We start from the raw sequence: 9,584 nt of genomic DNA on the forward strand, positions 1-9,584 counted from the left end.
ACGGGGGACCAAAACCAGGGCAAACGCGCGCTCACAATGACCGTGGGCAGGAACAGTAGCGTTGAGCTGATCAGAATTCGGCCCAGTTAACGCAGTGAAGGGAGACTTGCAGTCTGACCGCAGCAGCGGCCCGACAAACATCAAGCGATTTTCTCAGGCTCAATATGAGCACACCTTATTAATATCTGCCTAAAAATAGTCCGCATTTCTGGTGGCATGAGAGAATTAAGTTAAGAATAAGTGGAGCGTAGTGTGCGTCCCCGTGGCACAGAGGATCTGCTGGAGGCTTGATGATGGCCGGCCCGATCACGTCAGCGGTGGGGCCGTTTGGGCAAGAGTAGCCTCTGGGCCTCAGCAGCCATCTGGACTCAGTAGAAAAACTGCCACTGAAGCAAAACACATGCATAGCCATATACATACATACATACAGTACATACATATGTACATACTGTACATACATAGCCACATGCATACATATACAGCCACAAAAGAGACATTTACTAGCAATCTGCTGCAGCATCTTCACAGAGGACAGCAGGGCACAGTGTCTTCATGTTCTCATAACCACTGCATATAACTGTATATTTACAATAGCTATTGTCATAACTACTGTACGCTGCTGTTTTTGTGAAGATGTCATGATGGTGATGAGCTCACTATGACATGACCCAGTACAGGGAACAGTCCGACTCTTTTTGTATCTTGGCCAAAAGTATCTTCTTACGTGATGTATCTCCTTACCTTCCTGCAGTCTTGCTCATGCACTCTAGAAGGGCTTCTAAAACAGAAGGCTTTTTGGCAATTATAAATGTATTGTATACAATTCACATTTCTCAAATGTACAAGGGATATCTTCTTATATCTGATAAAATACAACAATGTAATGAAAATCCTGCATAAGAGATTGACTGACAAATCGCAAACTGGATAAATGTTTTGAATATGGCCTTTAATAACCAAATGGGCCTACATTGCCCATGGTGCATCTGCCAATGAGTCAGAGACGGAAATACTACACAGGAATGCAGAAAATACATTCAACTCACAAAAGCTTTTCCCTAAAGATTGCACCTACGTGTCACTTTACATGTGGATTTCAAATGCATAGTAGATGGGACATGTAACATGCATTCAAAATGTAAATGAAAAAAAATGCAATGCATTATGGTAAACCAGCTAAAACCATTTAAATGTATAGGCACTTATGGCAAAACCATTTAATTGTATAGCCAATTATGGCAAAACCATTTAAATGTATAGGCAATTATGGCTATTGAAAAGATGTCCGGCAGATCTTATATCTGGTATTGTGGGGGGGAAGCAGCTCTCTAGAATAACCGCATGACATTCATATACTATAACTTGACATTCATTTACAATAACAACACATACACTATAACATGACATTCATATACTATAACATGACATTCATTTACAATAACATGACATTCATATACTATAACTTGACATTCATTTACAATAACTTGACATTCATATACTATAACTTGACATTCATTTACAATAACATGACATTCATACACTATAACTTGACATTCATATACTATAACTTGACATTAATTTACAATAACATGTCATTCATATACTATAACTTGACATTCATTTACAATAACATGACATTCATTTACAATGACATGACATTCATACACTATAACATGACATTCATATACTATAACATGACATTCATTTACAGGTCAGGTAACTTTTATTGTACCCAAGGGTAGATTTGGTTGCAGGTAAAAAGAGTAGGCTGCTTACACACACGTAGACAACATTAATGACATTGACAAAAACAAGAAGACATTGACATAACACTGGCAACAGTGCTCCAGACATAGATACCGGTACATGGTTAAATCTCTAAAATATATATAATTCAGGGGATAAAATACAGAATGAGAGTCATCCTAACAGATTCTCGCAGCTAAGCCAGAATAAGTAATAAATATATTAATACATTAAGAAGGCTGTGCAGTCAATAAGTTAGATAAATTAGTGTGTAGTCTAATAGCCTAAGTGTTATTTAATATTATGACAGCTGAGGGAACAAAACTGCCTCTGTATCTTTTAGTTTTGCAGGCGGGCATTTTGTACCTGCGGCCTGATGGGAGAGGCTGGAATTCGCTTTGTAGTGGATGGGATCTCTAAGATTGACCCAACTAGCCTCTGTAGCTGCCTGCTGTGTAGTGGGTGGGATCTATCCTCTAAGATAGACCCAACTAGCCTCTGTAGCTGCCTGCTGTGTAGTGGGTGGGATCTATCCTCTAAGATAGACCCAACTAGCCTCTGTAGCTGCCTGCTGTGTAGGGATCTATCCTCTAAGATAGACCCAACTAGCCTCTGTAGCTGCCTGCGGTGTAGTGGGTGGGATCTATCCTCTAAGATAGACCCAACTAGCCTCTGTAGCTGCCTGCTGTGTAGTGGGTGGGATGGGATCTATCCTCTAAGATAGACCCAACTAGCCTGTGTAGCTGCCTGCTGTGTAGTGGGTGGGATCTATCCTCTAAGATAGACCCAACTAGCTTGTGTAACTGCCTGCGGTGTAGTGGGTGGGATCTATCCTCTAAGATAGACCCAACTAGCCTCTGTAGCTGCCTGCTGTGTAGTGGGTGGGATCTATCCTCTAAGATAGACCCAACTAGCCTGTGTAGCTGCCTGCGGTGTAGTGGGTGGGATCTATCCTCTAAGATAGACCCAACTAGCCTGTGTAGCTGCCTGCGGTGTAGTGGGTGGGATCTATCCTCTAAGATAGACCCAACTAGCCTGTGTAGCTGCCTGCGGTGTAGTGGGTGGGATCTATCCTCTAAGATAGACCAAACTAGCCTGTGTAGCTGCCTGCGGTGTAGGGATTCCAGGTTCAGCTGTGGCTCTCCAATCAGTCTACTAGCCCACCTCACGATTTGGTTCAGGGAATTTTTATTTTTCAGGGGTAGGTTGCTGAACCCAGAGACCAGGTTGAAAGAGATGACAGATTCAGTGAAGCAGTGATAAAACATAATGAGCAACTTTCTGTCGATGTGGAGGGAGGCCAATTTCCTCAGACAGTGAAGCCGCTGGTTCCCCTTTGTGTATGCAGCCTCACAGTTTGCCTCAAAGTTTAAATTATTGTCAATAATGGTCCCCAGGTATTTATATTTGTTGACACACTCCACTGCTTGACCCTTTATGTTGATGATTTCCTTATCCATGGTGAGTTCCTAAAATCAATGCACATGTTTTTTGTTTTGGAAATGTTCATTTGTAGAAAGGACCTGTCACACCACAATAACAACACATTCATTTACAATAACAACACATTCATACACTATAACAACGCATTCATATACTATAACTTGACCTTAATTTACTCTAACATGACATTCATATACTATAACTTGACCTTAATTTACTCTAACATGACATTCATATACTATAACTTGACATTCATTTACTATAACAACACATTCATGCACCATAACATGACATTCATATGCTATAACTTGACATTCATTTACAATAACAACACATTCATATACTATAACTTGACATTCATTTACAATAACAACACATTCATATACTATAACTTGACATTCATATACTATAACTTGACATTCATTTACAATACACTATAACATGACATTCATATACTATAACAACAAAAAGTAGCTCACTAGCATAACCGCTGACATTCATATACTAGAACAACAAAAAGCTTGTCACAGTCAAATTTCACATTGAAAAGAATTGTATGGTCATTAATGTGCTATGAGTTTACAGGCTAGAAAGTTAGCTTGTCATATATAAAGGACGAAAGAAAGACGCACATGGTGTAACTTTGCCAATAAGAAAGGGACTAAGATTTAGTTCTTGTGAATAATTGACACCCTAATGTAAGGATTAAGATTTAGTTCTTGTGAATAATGGACACCCAAATGTAAGGATTAATGTAAGCTGTAGTAATTTACTGTAAACAATTGAGTTTGCAGGAGTTGCACCAGGCAGAAAAAGAGTTGCACCAAGAGTGTGTGTGTGTGTGTGTGTGTGTGTAAGAGTGAGAGAGAGAAAGAGAGAGCGAGAGTTTCTTTGTTTGTGTGTGTGAGTGATTGTGTGTATCTGTGAGTGAGAGTGAGAGAGAGGGAAAGAGAGAGATGTACACTGGGGAAGTCCCCCAATGACTAACGCGCCCCCCACCCCCTCCCCACACACACACACCCCAAGTCTGAGAAGGACCCCCCCCCCAGACACGGCTGCTAAAATTACCCCTCTTTCATAACAGCCTGAGGAAACGGCACTATACTGCAGAGAGGACCAAATATAGAGCCCCTCCTGCCCTGCTCCTGTTACACACACACACACACACACACACACACACACACACACACACACACACACACCATACACACACACCACACACACACACACACACACACACACACACACACACACACACCATACACACACACCACACACACGCACACACACACACACACACACACACACACACACACACACACACACACACACACACACACCATACACACACACCTCAATGCACCCAAAAGCACTGCCTTGCTCACTAAAATAGATATTTTTGCTTGAATGTGTGTGTTTGTGTACAGTAGGGGGGAGAGAGAGACAGAGAGAGGGAGAATTCTAACTGCCCATTTAAAGGAAGTTGTTCTCAGGTCATGATAAAACACCCAAAATGGTGATTTCATCAAGTAAAAGTTCTTCCTGGATTGACATATTAAAGGAATAGTTCGGAATTTTGGACATAGGACCTTATTTCCAACTTAGTCAGGATGATATAGATCGGTGAAGACCATTTTCAGTGAATTTCTGCCCTTCCTTGACCTGCAGCGTTCATCTCGTGCTAACCTAGGTGCTGAGATAACGCAAGTCAACGGTAACATCCAGCCTGCCACTGAAAACACTCCACAGAACACCCGAAACAAATAAATGATAACGTCAGACTATCAATGCACATGCCTGTGTTGATAGAACAATTTTAGAAATAAAACTAACCTTGCATCGCATTGCAATAGCCTACTTTGTTCCCTGTATGGCAGTGGCGGATTGATATTGAGAAACTAGTCCCTCAAAATGTAATAAATCATTGAGTTGCAAGGTTAGTTTTATTTCTAAAATTATTCTATCAACACGGACACGTATATCGATAGTCTGACGTTTTAATTGACTTGTCTCGGGTGTGCGGTGGAGTGAGTAAGACTGTTGTTGATGTCAGACTGATGTTACTGTAGAAATGCGTTAGCTAAGAACCAGCGTTAGCAAAGGGGGACGCTGCAACTGAAGGAAGGGGTTGAACGCGATAAAAACGGTCTCCACCGACCTGTATCACCTCGGTAAAGTTGGAGATGAGGTCCTATGTCCAAAATTCCGAACTATTCCTTTAATGGTGTGCCTGGAAGAACAGCTCTTTAGCCAGTCACTACCATAATGTCATCAACGTGGGCCAGTCACTACCACAATGTCATCAACGTGGGCCTTCAGCAGCTCACCACAGTGCCTTGCGGTAAGTCCTTGCATAGTTTTGTGTAAAATAGTGTTTAGTAAATAGCAGATTTGTTTTGCATTTTTGTGCTAATATTACCTGCCAGACTAAGGACCATACATTTATGATACACTATATTGGCAAAAGTATTGGGTCACCTGCCTTGACTCGCATATGAACTTAAGTGACATCCCATTCTTAATCCATAGAGTTTTATATGATGTCGGCCCACTGTTTGCACTTGCAGCTATAAAAGCTTCAACTCTTCTGGGAAGTCTTTCCGCAAGGTTTAGGAGTGTGTTCATGGGAATTTTTGACCATTCTTCCAGAAGCGCATTTGTGAGGTCACACACTGATGTTGGACGAGGAGACTGGCTCTCAGTTCTCAGGCTCTTATTCATCCCAAATGTGTTCTGCTGGGTTGAGGTCAGGACTGTGTGCTGGCCAGTCCAGTTCATCCACACTAAACTCTGTCATCCATGTCTTTACGGACCTTGCTTTGTGCACTGCTGCACAGTCATGTTGGGACAGGAAGGGGCCATCCATAAGCTGGACTTGGCCCCTTAGTTCCATTGAAAGGAACTCTGAATGCTTCAGCATTAAGCAAGAGATTTTGGTCAATTTCATGCTCACTATATACCCACTATACTCACTAATACCCACTATACTCACTGGACCCACTATATGCCCACTATATGCCCACTATATACCCACTATATGCCCACTATATATAACCACTATACCCAATATATACCCACTAATACCCAATATATACCCAATATACACCCACTATATGCCCACTATACTCACTGATACCCACTAACACCCACAATATACTCACTAATACCCACTATATACCCACTATACTCACTAATGCCCACTAATACCCACTATACCAATATATGCCCACTATATGCCCAGTAATACCCACAATATACCCACTATACCCACTGATGCCCACTATACCCAATATATACCCACTAATACCCAATACCAACTATACACCCACTATACACCCACTATATACCCACTATATTCCCACTATACCCACTGATACCCACTATATCCACTATACCCACTGATACCCACTAACACCCACAATATACCCACTATATGCCCACTATATACCCACTATACTCACTAATGCCCACTATACTCACTGCACCCACTTTATACCCACTATATGCCCACTATATCCCCACTATACCCAATATATACCCCACTAATACCCAATACCCACTATACACCCACTACATACCGACTATACCCACGAATACCCACTATATTCCCACTATACTCACTGATACCCACTATATATCCACTATACCCACTAACACCCACAATATACTCACTAATACCCACTATACTCACTAATGCCCACTAATACCCACTATACCAATATATGCCCACTATATGCCCAGTAATACCCACAATATACCCACTAATACCCACTATATACCCACTATACTCACTAATGCCCACTATACTCACTGCACCCACTATATGCCCACTATACCAACTAATACCCAATATATGCCCACCATATGCCCACTAATACCCACAATATACCCACTATATACCCACTATATACCCACTACACCCACTAATACCCACTAATACCCACTATATACCCACAATATACCCACTACACCCACTAATACCCACTAATACCCCCTATATAATCATTATATACTCACTATAGCCACTAATACCCACTATATACTCACTATATACAGTACTCACTATAGCCACTAATACCCACAATATGCCCACTATAGCCACTATATGCCCACTATACCCACTATATGCCCACTATATGCCCACTATACACCCACTAATACCCACTATACCCACAATATACCCACTACAGTATATGCCCACTAATACCCACTACACCCAATATTTACCCACTATATGCCCACTAATACCCACTACACCCAATATTCACCCACTATATGCCCACTAATAACCACTACACCCACTGTATGCCCACTATACCCAATATATACCAACTATATACCCACTAATACCCACTACACCCAATATTTACCCACTATATGCCCACTAATAACCACTACACCCACTATATGCCCACTATACCCAATATATGCCCACTATATACCCACTAATACCCACTACACCCAATATTTACCCACTATATACCCACTATACCCAATATATGCCCACTATACTCACTATATACCCACTGTATGCCCACTATACCCAATATATGCCCACTATATGTCCACTGTATGCCCATTATACACCCACTAATGCCCACAATATACCCACTATATGCCCACTAATACCCACTACACCCACTAATACCCACTTCATACCCACTACACCCACTACATGCCCACTTTACCCACTATATGCCCACTCTGTACCCAGCGTATTAGGGGCCAGCATATGTAGGTTGGTGTGGATTTAGATATGTAGGTTGGTGTGGGGCCAATATGTAGGTTGGTGTGGACTTATGTAGGTTGGTGTGGACCAGCATATGTAGGTTGGTGTGGACTTGCATATGTGACCCTGTAAAGCGGAACCAGTTGTTTCGGTAAAATTTAGTAAATTAAGTTATTGTGCTCACGTGAACGGCCATAAACTAAGCTTTCCAACGATATGTATATCGAGGGTATTACACAAACTATCGCTAAGATAACCGCATTCAAAGTTGACATGGTTCTCCTGTCACGATATGCCAGAAGAGGAGAAATCACCTGTTTAAGCGGCGCGTGCACAACGGGAATGACAGCAAATGTGTTGAATCTTCGCCGGGTTTAACAGTCAAAACGTAGGTTTTTCAGTGAAATGCGTTCACGATATGAAACTGTAGACTGTATACCGCCGAATTATGCGAAAACGTGAAATTCAACATTTTAACCCGGAAGTTTGTTATTGTTGATTTTCTCAAAATAACGATGTGCGCAAAACGACTGATTTCGCTGTGAATGGTCACATATAGTCTAGATGGAGACAGGGGTCCACGCGCCCCTCCCTGCTTTTTTTATGCCACCTGATTTTTTAGAATCCTTAAAGTGTCTATTTTCAGAATCTGCCAGGTACCAAGCTGAAATAATGTCCCAAAGGCTTCATTTTTAACCCTTTGTTGCACTCGACTGGAACCTGAAAAACCTAATAATTATATAGAAAGAGGCATAACATTTGAAGTAAACAACACACAGAGACAAATTAACACATTTTTCCATACATTTCTAACCCCAGGAATGGAATGAAATTGTTATTTTTGACATTTGACAACATATTGACCCCATTTCTGGACGAAAATGGCAAAAAATGGCCAAAAATGTGTAACGGATCAACTATTTTTTAGTTTTCTCAAGCACGTAGGGTTTTTTTTTCACCACCATATTTTGGAAAGGTCTGGATGTGTAGAATATGAATCTGAATGTTAACATTGAACATTGTGGGTTGCACTACTTGTTTTAGCCCTGAGAATAGGGAAACTCTGAAAAACTATTTTAAGCGATTTTAGCAGAGTTGATCCCAGTCAATCAAAACAGCTTTTAGATGCCCTGTTATGGACTCAAACTTCACATATGAAGACATAAGCTAAATATCTACCATGCTGCATTTTGGTAGGTGTCTAAAATTCACATAGGTAAGGCCTTATATTGCTATAATGAGCCCATTTCATGTATAGGCCACGACCTAGATATGCCAATTATGCACCCCCAGCCCCTTCTCCTAATAAAATCATGTTTTTCTGAAAGGGCTCAGTCTGTAGAATATGAATCTAAGTGTTAAAATTGAAACTTTTCGTTGCACTACCTGTTTTAGCCCTGAGAATAGAGAAACCCTGAAGAAGCGATTTTAAGCGATTTTAACAGAAATGATCCTAGCCAATCAAAACAGCTTTTAGATGACTCATTACACACTCAAACTTCACATATGATGACTTAGGTCAAAGGGCAGCCTATATTGCTTCCTTATAAGTGACTAAAATGACTATTGTTAAGGCTTGGGCCCTATTTTCGTGACGCGAAACCTGGCGGAAAGCGTGTTATCATCACGACGCAAAACTTATTCCTGTCGTAGACAGTTTTTCACC

This window comes from Sardina pilchardus, chromosome 19, assembly GCF_963854185.1.
Source record: "Sardina pilchardus chromosome 19, fSarPil1.1, whole genome shotgun sequence".
Taxonomy (NCBI): Eukaryota; Metazoa; Chordata; class Actinopteri; order Clupeiformes; family Clupeidae; genus Sardina; species Sardina pilchardus.